The sequence below is a fragment of the Alnus glutinosa genome, chromosome 10, assembly GCF_958979055.1.
Source record: "Alnus glutinosa chromosome 10, dhAlnGlut1.1, whole genome shotgun sequence".
In the NCBI taxonomy this organism is placed as follows: Eukaryota; Viridiplantae; Streptophyta; class Magnoliopsida; order Fagales; family Betulaceae; genus Alnus; species Alnus glutinosa.
This window is the reverse complement of record NC_084895.1, coordinates 10,623,730-10,636,540: the sequence shown is the minus strand read 5'-3', so window position 1 is coordinate 10,636,540 and position 12,811 is coordinate 10,623,730. Positions and strand designations below refer to the sequence as shown.

The window sequence follows — 12,811 nt, the reverse complement described above, 5'->3', positions numbered from 1 at the left end:
GGGATTAAATAAATAAAATTAATGTGGAGCGTCCGGACGGCTCAACAAGCTCGTCCGGACGGTATCTTATCACCACGTGGCGGACGCTCAAACGATGCGCGTCCGGACGTCTACTTTATAGGGTCCGAACGGTCCGCAACGAGCGGCTCACGTCTTCTTAAATGATGCGCGTCCGGACGGTGACTCATGCCTGTCCGAATGATCTGTTTGAAATACCGCGCGTCCAGACGACTGGAGATGGCCGTCCGGACGGGAACCGATTTAAAAGGGGCAGAACGCCCGTTTTCTTCAATATCAACGGTTTCCTTCACTATTTCTTCACAGTTTTTCACTCAAAAACTGTGATATCTTGAAATCCAACCGTCCAATTTTAGATCCGACTTGGATAACGTAATCCTTGAAGCCCGATCTACGTTCTGACCGAACGTTTTGGGGGTAAATAGTTAAACTCGTATCGTTTAGAGGTTTTTGTTAAATTTTATAGAAATGAGTTTAACTTGGTATTTTCTTTAGGTTTGGTGTGGTTTGGAGTTGCCAGAAGCATCCCGAGCATTTGGTCACTGCTTGGTGAATTGTGGTAAGTTTTCCATAGATAGTAGTTTTGGGTATTTTATTAGTGTAATATTATTGTGGGTAACCCTCAGTTATGCTTATGGGTTAACAATGTGGGGATTAATAAAATACCTAGGGATGTTAGAGCAGTATGGGTAAATTAGTAAAATGGCTTTTGAGAGATTCAAAATGCCACTAGGAGTAATTACTAGTTGTAATACTAATTAATGCAATGCATTGTGTTTTAGCAGCACATTGCGGTTGAGCTTAGAATTGTCTGGATAATTGGGAGTACAAGCAATCCGAGGTGGGTATTCCACTCACTGAGAAAATATATATTTTTATATGTATTGATTTGATAAAAATATATATATTGTTTATGAAATCGAACCAACCATATGATTAATTATATGCTTTGAGATGATTTGATTAGTTTCGAGTATGTTTAAATTATATTAATGATATTTACGAAATAGTATAAGAGTGAAAAGTATTGAATTGTTTTAAAGTGTTACATTCTGTGGTTGAGATTTAAATTATGCAAATTATTGAGAATATGTTATGTTGAAACTGTTTACACTCTGTTTTGAATGTCTTCAAAGTATTAGATAAAATGTTGGATTTGTTTAGTTTTAAAGGGATGTGATTTAGCAACTGCATGATTTCAGCATGATACAGTAGTGAAATATATACTAGTCAAGCATGGAACATTGAGCATATAGTAGAGCATACATTCCCCACCAGTGATGGAACCAGCAACAGTAACAGTATCAGAAGGGTAACAGGAACAGCATCACAATGAGTTATGATGAGCCATGGTCATGCATGTCATGTATAGCATTGTTTTATGAGAGACATTTTATGATATGAGTAAGTTTTGCTAGACATAGTAGTATGCATAAGAGTCTTCATGGAAAAGATCTTATGTATATTTCTATTGGATGGTCCATGTGTTAATAGCATACGTTGAACTTGAAAGTACATGGATACATGACTGCCCAGGCGCGAGTAATAGCATGTCTATGAGTAAAATGGTTGAATGTTATTGTTCTTCAGAAAAGACATGTTAGCATGGTTGAGTATATCTCCAGTGCTCTCATGATCCACTGACGTTCAAGGCATGAAACTGAAATACGATTAGAGATGGTGTTGCAAGTGTTTTGTTGAAGGATGTTACCCTAGTATGGAAGAGTAAGATGCCATGTTCTTTGCTTAAGACTTATGTGTATAAGTGATATCTGTGATGGAGTGATCTTGTGCACATATGTCTGAGCAACCAATGAAAAGTATTATAATAGAGGGGTTAGTATATGGAAACTTCCAAGGAGAGATGACTGGAACTTCTACATATTTTCCCAGTTTTTTAGTAAGTTTTAAATGTTTTCAGAATAGCCAGTGTTTGTTGTATTAGCTATTGGTAAATTGTGGCTAATAAGTGCTCGCATGACTAAAAATAAAAGAAAGGTTGGTTCTTTACGAAAACTCAGTTAGTCTTATACCACTGAGGTCTTAGTATATTTCATGTTAAGGCGGTGAACTTATCATTTCACCTATGCGGATGTGGATACCACCACAACCGTGTAGATGATGTTCCTGTGATTGCAGGCACTCCTGAGGCGGACGACGATCCGGTAGCACACTACCTGGGTTACTACGATTGATGCACCTAGTTACGATCGTAGTGAGGTAGGACTACAGTGTCCTTATTTTTTGGGTATTTTTGATGTAGGGCTTGATGTGTGGGTCACACCATATTTTGTATCAGCCATACTTTTGTAGTTATATGTAGTAAACTTTAAACATATAGATTTGTATTATGGCTCGCATATGTTTAGATAACGAGTGTGTTTATAGTTATGCTTTCCCGCTTTATTGATGGTATCATGAAGTCTTCCGCTGTAGATGTAACTCTGTATATCAGGTGTATGTTATGGGCATGTGCCTATGTTGGCTGAGCGACATATAGTCGTGCCACTGCGATGACTCGTTTTACGTTTTGTATAAAAAAGAAAAATAATAAAAAAAGAAAAGAAAAAAAGGGTTGTCACAGTTTAGGCTTTTGTGATAGGTATTATGAGTTGGGTGCTGTGTTTGGTTGAGTTAAGACTTTGTTAGCACGTGATAGTTATGATTTCATTGTGATTACCCTACTGACACATAGATTTGTTATAAATCTACATGGGTTATTGTTGTTTTATGATGAGATTAGTGATAGATTAGCGATTTAATAATCTTGGACATACGTTTTGATGCATGAGCATATTATTTGTGGTTAGGACAGTCTTAAGCTTGAGAATAAGGCCTTAGATCATGTTGGGTGGGGTAAAGTTTGAACCTTTTGTAAAAATGGGAGGTTTTGCCAAACCTTCGAATGTTTGGCACGATACTCGAACAATCAATGGCTGGACAGAATGACCATTTTGCCCAAGAATAGGTTTAAGGGTTTTTAGATACTCCATTAAGGTTTCATTAGGGTTTTAGTGTGGGTTATGTCTTATATTAGAATGTGGCTTCCAGAATTGTGAAGGTGAGGTTTGAGATGTCCGGGTATGAGGATAAGCATTCGAGGTAAGTAAAACTCAGTGTAAAATTATAAATAAATTTTCCTGCATGAGGTTCTAAATGAAAACTGAAGATATTCTTACAACATAAAATGATATAATTTACTGACATGACGTGAGCCCTAAATCCTAATCATATTTCCTTTGCATGACAATATTTTGAATGCTAAATTATGTTTTACAAACCAAGCATATTTTAACTATGAAATATGATGAAACGATATGGATAGGTAATGAGATATGGAACAAGTTACGTACGATTACCCTCAAAGGGAATCGGTACACCGTACGGATTACTCTGTAATGGATTTGGATCTAAGTATAGCTACTTTGTAATGGGGTGTCGTTATACGTTACAATTACTTGACGACGGATGCAATGTCTAGGGTTCCTTTAAAAGAGGTAGAGCGATTTGAGAGGTTGCAACAAAAAGTTTTCTTTTTCTTTATAAATACTTAATGTTTACCACAAAATATTGAAGTACCAGAGCACTATGAATACCCAATAACTCATGACACCACAAACTCACCTTATTAAAAATACCACGGTACTATATCGTCATGAATCATATCACTATTACATTATTCATGCCATATCATTTTTCTTTACTTTACAATAAATAAACTAATACATGCCTTATGCCAAAGAATCATTACACACAATTATTCTGAAAACTTAATGGTTCGTTTGGGTGTTGGATTTTTTAAATCAGAATTGAATTCTTATTTTGTTTGCGAATTTAGATGGAAAGAAAATGTGTTTGGATGATGAGTAGAATTTAAATTCTTTTTGAAATTGTGTTTGGGTGTTGGATTTTTGAGATTGAAAAGTAGTGTTTTTTAATGGTAGGAAATGATTGGAGGTATGAAAAGTATGTATAATGATTGGTGTTATAAAAAGTAGTGTGAAATAATGATTGAAATAATAATTATTTATTATAAAAAAAATATTAAAACTATTATTTAATTCAAATAATTATTATTTGTGTTTAGTGGGTGTTATGTGCTAAGGACGTGTGGAACCCACGAGAAACCACGGCAGGTTTTGAAAAAGAGTAATGATTGAATACCATCTAAAGATACAACTTTTCACCACATTGCCTATGTGGCAAGGTGGTCCCCTACCTTAATTTATTTTTAAAAAATAAAAAAATTCAAAAAGTAGTGGGGGACCACCTTGCCACATAGGCAAGGTGGTAAAAAGTTGTATCTTTGGGTGGTATTCAATCATTACTCTTTGAAAAATGGCTAAATTCCGGGTTTCTTTTCTGGGTTGGATTCAAATACCCAGTTTGAAGGAAAAAACCCGAAGAGAATAATAATTCTCTTTCGTTCCCAAACAAACCATCTTCGGGGTTCTTTATTTTTCTTCTTCTTTCCCAAATCTTTACTTTAAATCATTACTTTAAAAAATTAACTTTAAAATAAAGCATCCAGGAATGGTTAACTTTAGACCATACCTAATCTCTTTTATAACTGTTCATTGTAACTTTAACTTTTAAACTGTACTTGTACAACTTTAATTGTGTAATTATACTATTAACTTCAAATCACCCTTTAAAACTTTGTTGTATAAATTTATCTCTTTATTCCATAAAAAGTTAGCCATAGACTATTTCATGAATGATCTCTTTTAAACTTGGGTTAATGACATATTTGGTGCCGTGGTTTAAAAACTTTATTTTTTAGTACCTCAGTTTTAATTCGTATCACAGATGGTATTTGGGTTTTGAAAAAGACGGACTTGGTATCTCCATCTATTTTTCCGTCCAATATTTAACGGTTTGCCACGTGTCATAAAAAAAAATTAAAAAATAAAAAGTAAAAATATTTAAAAATGAATTAAAAATTAAAATTAATAAAACTTAAAAAATTTAAAAATTTTAAAAATTTTATTTTTTTTAAAAAAAAAGAGTGGCTGAGCCACCTTTGACCGGGGTGGTTCAGCTCTCAACATTCCTTGTGCCCCTTTTTGCAGCGTGATTCCCAAGGCCTATTCCTCGCGCTCTTCCTCTCCCTCTTCTCCATGGTTCGGAATTCCAAAGCTTCTTTCTCAGTTGTTGCTTGTTTCCGTGGAAACCGTTTTTTTTTTTGCCAAATGAGAATTGTTTTCCCGGGAATCGTATTCCGCGGAAACGAACGGAATTGCTTTTCGTTGTGTTGCTCTGCGGTAGAATTTGTTGGTTTTTGTGCTTAGAATTACGAAAATTTTATAACTCTGTGTTGTTGTGTAAGAGTGATGGATCAGTTTCAATTTTTTTGCCAATGTGAAATATTGAGCAGAGGGAGCACGGGTGACTTTACAAGAAAAGGAAATGGCTGTGTTTGAAAATGACCCAGACCTGCTTGCTTTCGCTTTGCCGAATCCAAGTGTTTCTCGCCCATAATTCCTCTTTTGGAAGTCAATAATCTTCATAGAAATCATCTGTAGTAATATGCTAATTTTTTATTTTTTTAAAGATTTTTTAATTAATTTTTAAAGATTTTTATTTTTTATATTATGCCACGTGTCAACTCCTTAAATATTAGACGCAAAAATAGATAGAAGTACTGATTTCATCTTTTTCCAAAACCTAAGTGCCATCGCAGCGAATTAAATTTTAGGTACCAAAATATAAAATTTTTCAAACATCAAGTACCAAATATTCTTTATCCCTTTAAACTTTTACTTTAAACTTATCTCTTGTTCATCTATAGATGGTTAAACCATAATATCTCTTTTAAACTTTTGCTGGAAAATTGTTTCCCTTTTTGTCTCTTTCATACTATTTTCCCTATACGAAAGAGGGGAATGTCGCATCTTGTGGCCATAGGAATGAGACCAACTATTTAGGAAATTTTTATTGACCGGTGGCTATACATCCCATGGTGGCTCACTCAACTAAAGGCTCATATTGATAGCACACTCTATCCTTTATCTCTCTTCACACGGTACTGATAGAAATTTTTGCCGTAGGATCCAACTCTTGATTTTTACATCACATTAACTCAACTCTTCACAATAATGATGATTATATTGCAGAAAATAGCCGTAAGATTTTTCTTTGAAATTTGCATGATATTGTAAAGATCAATAAAATAAATAAGAAATTTAGCAATTAATAAATTATATTTATTAAATAGATGATACTAATAATTATATTCTAAAGAATAATATTTATATTATTGAAAACAAAATAAGTCTTAGGTGAAATAATAGAATTACAATAATAATAATAACGGGTCTTAATGAAATAAATAATGAATTATGGATTTTAATATTGTAGGGTCCTAGTGTAATTTATGGAAGTCTATGCATTTAAATAAAAATATAATCTCACCTTGTTACATGTCACTATTGAATTGGTTAGGAGAAGACAACATCATCTTCTCCCAACCACCTATAATGGAACAAGTGTCCCACTCTCTCTCTCCCTCGTTCCTCTTTCTTTTCTTCTCTCCATTCCACGCAGCCCCTCCTCTCCCTTGTTCACATTCCTCTCTTCCTCATTTCTTCTTCACTCACTCGCACACACACGGCCGTGAGAGAGAGAGCTGCCATGGGAGAGATTGATGCCGAGAGTGAGGCGTTGCAGATTTTTGAGAGGGAGATTTAGAGCACGACGCAAGGAAGAAGACGAAGAGGAGAAATGGATTTTCGGACATGGGTCTTTGTAAGGTAAAATTCCTAGTTTTTCTTTGTACCCATGTGTTACCCGCTATTTATATACCACGAAAATCATGTTTAATTGTTAAGATTAAATGTGGGTTTGAGTTAGGTTGATTTTTAGGGGCTTTGGAAGGGAATAACCGAATGGGTATTATTGTTGTGGAATGGGTTTCGATTTTTGAAGATCATAGTTGATTTTTGAGTGGTTTATTAAGGAATTTATTCCATAGAAGCTGGAAGTGTAAGGATTGAAGCTTTTCCCTGAAATTCCATCATACCCATTAAATTTATAGTTTGAAATTATATTGTTTTGTAGAAATTCTTATTGGATCCGAAATTAGGGTTTAATGTTTGGTGATTTTAGGGGTTTCCATGGACTACTATTTGAATTGGTGCATGTGTGTGAAGTTTGGGTATTTGATTTGCAATAATTGATGGGTGATAGAGAATATAATTTTGGTTATGTTTGCTTGTTAGAAATGGTTAGTTGTGTTGCCTATGGAAGAGATTGAGTGTATTTGGGTTGGGTTGATTATGAATTGGTATGAAGCCTAATGGACATTGTTATGTAATCTTGTAGAAAATCCAAGTGTGTCCCCACTTGAAAATAAGGAATTTATTGGGTATTTATGGGATGAAGTTTTATGAAGTTTGTTAATAGATTATTGATTATTATTATTATGATATTCTAGTGGGAGAAATGTGGGCATTTCCATTTGAGAAATGGGTTGAATCTTAATATGCGAAGGGTAGTTGATGGACGCTTATTTAGGTGGTTGGCCGAATGGTGGGTTGGTGATGTTAAAGTGTTGAGTGTTGGGTAAGTGTTGGCTTGTTGGAGAAGGGTTTGAAGTTAATGTAATTAGACTCTTTGTATAGATGACAAATATGGTTAGGAATTAAAGTTGAGCCTTTATTATGCTTATATGAACTGAATGAGATCAAAGGACTTTAGTGTTAGTACCAAATGAGAAAATGAAACAAACAATGAAGGAAAACGAATAATTAAATAATTAAAGTGTAATAAATGAATATATATATATATATATATATATATATTATAATATGCAATTATAAGTTAGTTTAATAAGAGTTATTAAATTATAATGTTAAATAAGATTAAAAGTTCTAAATCTAAACTACTTACATGGTTAGTAGTCAATAATGATAAACCATTGAATATATTAGAAATTGTATTTAAGGATAAGAACGTCAAAGAGTGGTAAATTGTCCAAATAACTTTAAGACAACAAATATAAAATAGTGACATTATAGAAATACATAAATAGACTCCAAAGTCAATTAATAATGAAACTAGATGATTAGTGTGTCTACTTATGCAATACGAAATACCTAAGCGTATTATGGGTTTGTGCTTAACTTAATAAGCACTTTATACATATATGTACATATATATGTATATGGATTGAATACACTTAGCTTAAATGGATAACCAACTATAAGGCTTATAGTCAATAATGATAATAAGGGAACGTGGTACCCAATTTACCTATATACGTATGCCAAGTGTTTAAGTGTATCATTAGATTAGGTTTAAGCTTGTTAAGCGTTGCATGTGTGTATATATATATACATACACATACACAGACATATACATGAATATAACTCTGGTAAATAATGCTAAGTTAGTACATAAGTAATAAGCTATAAAAAGAGTAACAATAATGACAATATGATGTAATGATAATAAAGAGACATAAAATAACAAATGTGTCTTAAAGATTATAGTGGAACAAAATATGAACCTAAACCTAAGTGTTAACCTAATAGTAGCTAAAAGTGTTGAATCAGCTTTACAAGCTGGTTATGCGACGTGTGAGCACATGGGTAGTTTATGTGTCATTGAGTATGGGGTTCAATGGTCTAGTCTAACGTTATAAGTATTTGCAGGCACGTGTCTTGATTGGAGACTTCAACTTGTTCTCCAATGTAGAGTTCAAGTAAATAGAACACGGGGAGTGTTCGAGTCATGAGTTTAATGCAGCCAAGGTGAGTATTCTACTCACTGAGAAGTATTATTTTCATAAATGATGAATTGCAAAGTATATGTTGTTTTACAAACTTGAGCCAACTGTATGTTGATTATGATTTGTTTGGATGATTTGAGTACTTTTGAGTATTTTAAAGTTATGATAATGTTTTGAAGTATGAATATGATATGTGGAGTTTGAATAAATGGTGCTACTGTAAGTTATGGTTGGGAGCTTTGAAAAATGTGATTTTAATGGAATATTAATGTGATTTTAGAGTGAGTATAAAGTGAGAGATTAAAGTTATGTAAATTGTTTAAGAAATGACATGTTGAATTGTTTATGTTTTTATAAAGAAAGCCTGTGTTAAAGACATGATTCATGAAATGAAATATATATTGTTTTAAGGCATGAAGCATACGCATATGAACGCTAACGTGCATACACTCTTGATGCTTGGATTAATTTCCTTGATGTTTGGGGTAACTCCCATGATGTTTGGATTAATTTCCATGATGCTTGGATTAATTTCCATGATGCTTGGATTAATTTCTATGATGTTTGGGGTAACTCCCATGATGTTTGGATTAATTTCCATGATGCTTGGATTAATTTCCATGATGTGCATTGCATGATCATTTATAGCATGGTTTTGATGAGTGTGATGTTTTTATACTATGAGTAGTTTTGCTAGACGTATGATTATGCATAAGAATCTCAATGGGAAAGAACTTATGTATATTTCTATCGGATGGTTGCATGATTTAAAAGCCACTGTTTTCTAGGTATATAGTAGTTTTATGCTAGACGTATTAGTATGCATAAGAGTCTCAATGGAAAAGAACTTATGCATATTTCTATCGGATGGTTGCATGATTTAAATGCTCTTGCTTTTAAGTCTCACTAAATCAAAAGTAATATAGTAGGTGAGGATGTATGTAGATGTTTCCAACAATAGAACTTCTACGTATAAGCTCAGCTGCGTAGTATGCTTTAAATGCTTTTTAATAGTCAGTGTTTGCTATATCAGCTATGGGTGTTTTCAAATAAAAGTTTATAAATTGGTGGCTGCTATAGTGTGCACATGACTAGAAAATGAAAGTTGGTTCTTTGCGAAAACTCAGTGAATAGTATACCTCTGAGGTCTTAGTGTATTTATGTATGCTAAGACGGTGGGCTCATAATTCCACCTATACGGATGTGGCAAACCCCTACAACCGTATAGATGTTCCTTTGGCTGCAGGTACTCCGGTAGTAGGGGAGAGTGTTGTAGATGTGCACTTGGGATAATATGACCGAAGCTCGCCGCGACGGTCGTAATGGTTGGACCACAGTTGTCCACAATTTTATAGGTTCTGTTTATGGCTTGTGACGCTTTGGTCACTAGTTATTGTATAAGCCATTACTGTTGTTTAAATATTATGTTGATAAAACTTAAACATATAGATGTTAAATGGCTCTGTATTGTAAATAATTTGTAATAGATGTATAAGCTATACTTTTCACTATTCAGGTTTATGTTTCCGCTGTATAGTTAGTTATATGTTATACTCTGATTTACCAGGTGTATATATTATGGGATATATACCATATGTTGGCTTTGCGATACATCGTCGTGCCACTGTGATAACTCATTTATGTTTGTATATATATATATAAAAAGAAAAAAAAAAAAAAGGGTTGTCACAGATGTAATAACTTTACTTTTTTGTAATATGAAGATGTATAGAGAAACTCTGATTATAAATATTTCGGATACATACTCTGCTTTCATAAAAGCAACATTTACCCTTTTACAAAATTTACTTTATCAAAAGTGACTTTCATTTATATTTAACTTTAGAGCTCATTGCACACATGTTACTTTATTTAAGAATTTTTTTTTTACAAAAGAGGGTAATAGAAAATTTGTCTTAGTTACATGGCGCTACATACCTTTTTGGTTGACTCTGCATTTGAATTCAAAATTCTTACAACGGAAGTAGAGAATTTCTTAATATCAATCAATTATAATCTAATCTAAATTATTAAAAATTAGAATCCTGATTTCTACAAAATAAACTCGAGTTCATAACTCAAATCCTTTCATTATTAAGCACAGTTTCTCATTTTTATCATAATCATCATGTTCAAAAAGTCCTTTGTCCCATGTCTCAAGTCCTTTGTCTGAATTCAGGTAGAATTGTCCTGTCAACTCAAGGTAAAATTGTTCATGTCTAAGACTAGTTAAATTGTCCATTGTCCATGTTCGCATAAATTGTCCAATGTCCAGGTCCATGTCCGAATAAATTGTCCATTGTCTAAAGATTTCCATTTGGTAATGTTATCTTTCCAAGTAACACTTTTTAAGACGGAAAATGCTACACTTACACCTAATTCCCACACCCAAATCCCCACACCCTGACGTGGAAATTCCACATCAGAATTTTTTTTTTTTCTTTTTTAAAATCTTCTCTCTCTCTCTCTCTCTCTCTCGTTCTTCTTCTTCTCTCTCTCTCTCTCTCTCTCTCTCTCTCTCTCTCTCTCTCTCTCTCTCTCTCGTTCTTCCTCTCCCTTGTTGTTCTTCTTCTTCTTCTCTCTTCCGGTCGGCAAATGAAAACGGAGACGGTGACGAAGACGGAGAGCGTGACGGAGACGGAGAGTGCCAGCCGGTTCGATGGGATCCGGCCCTTTCCCGGCCAGGACGGTTGGATCCTGGCCGGATGGCCGGGATCTGGCCCTTTCTCAGCCAGAACGGCTGGATCCCGACCGGGATCCAGCCCTTTCCCGACCAGAACAGCTGGGGATCCGGCCCTTTCCCTGCTAGAACGACCGGATCCTGGCCGACTGGCCTGGATTCGGCCCTTCCCAAACCAGAACGGCCGGATTCTGGCCGGGAAAGAGCCAGAACGGTGGTCGGCATTGTATTTCTTAGGTGCGCTTTTTTGTTCTAGTGAATGGGTCCCCTACTGGCTTTTTTAGCAGCTCTCGTGGTCTTAGACAGGGTGATCCTCTGTCGCCTCTTTTGTTTGTCATTGTGATGGAGGCCCTTAGCAAGTTATTCTCTGTCGCTGTCCTAAGAGGCTTCTTGTCAGGATTCGTAGTGGGTTCGAGCAGTGATGGGGTGGGTAATATTTCCCACTTATTATTTGCTGATGATACTTTAGTTTTTTGTGGGGCTAACCTTGATCATCTTCGTTTTCTTCAGGTTTTATTTGTGTTGTTTGAAGCTGTCTCAGGTTTGAAGATTAATTTGGCCAAGTCTGTGCTGGTTCCTGTGGGTGCTGTGGACAATCTGGATGAGTTGGCCGGTGTGTTAGGCTGTGGTGTCTCCTCTCTACCTATAAAGTATCTTGGGCTTCCGTTGGGGGCTCCCTTTAAGGCAAAGTTCATTTGGGATGATGTTGTTTGTAAGATAGAAAGATGACTGGCTAGTTGGCAAAGGATGTACCTGTCTAAGGGTGGGAGAGTTACCCTTATAAAGAGTACTTTATCTAACCTCCCCACGTACTTACTTTCCCTTTTTCCCATCCCTTCCAGTGTGGCTAATCGCATAGAAAAACTTTATCGGGATTTCTTGTGGGGAGGTGTAGGTGATGATTTCAAATATCACTTGGTTAGCTGGTCCTTGGTTTGTACTCCTATTCCAGAAGGAGGTTTGGGTTTACGGAATTTGAGGATGTTTAATCAAGCGTTATTAGGGAAGTGGTTGTGGCGGTATGAGCACGAGAAAGAGGCTTTGTGGAGATCAGTTGTGGATGCTAAGTTTGGTTCTGTTCGGGCTGGTTGGTGTTCTCTAGATCCCCCTGGGTCTCATGGAGTAGGGTTTTGGAAGTTTATTAGGAAGGGATGGAGTTCGTTTAGTAGGCATACCAAACTTATCTTGGGTAATGGATCTAGAATCAGATTCTGGGATGATTTGTGGGTTGGAGAGATGCCTCTCAAGGAAGCTTTCCTAGGTTTGTATGACATAGCTTGCGACAAGAGCTTGCTAGTTGCAGCGCATTTCAGTTTGGAGTACGAGCCTTTCCAGTGGGATGTCAGATTCATTCGAGCGGCACATGATTGGGAGGTGGATGA

The 12,811-nt window shown here is 35.3% G+C and overlaps 1 long non-coding RNA gene across 1 annotated transcript; it reads left to right on the top strand.

The window, feature by feature from the left end:
* Nucleotides 1–6,555: 6,555 nt before the first annotated feature.
* Nucleotides 6,556–10,372, top strand: LOC133880732 (uncharacterized). The gene is made up of 3 exons (XR_009902389.1): nucleotides 6,556–6,770; nucleotides 8,673–8,771; nucleotides 9,978–10,372. It is a non-coding gene; the product is annotated as an uncharacterized LOC133880732 (long non-coding RNA).
* The last annotated feature ends 2,439 nt before the right edge of the window (nucleotides 10,373–12,811 follow it).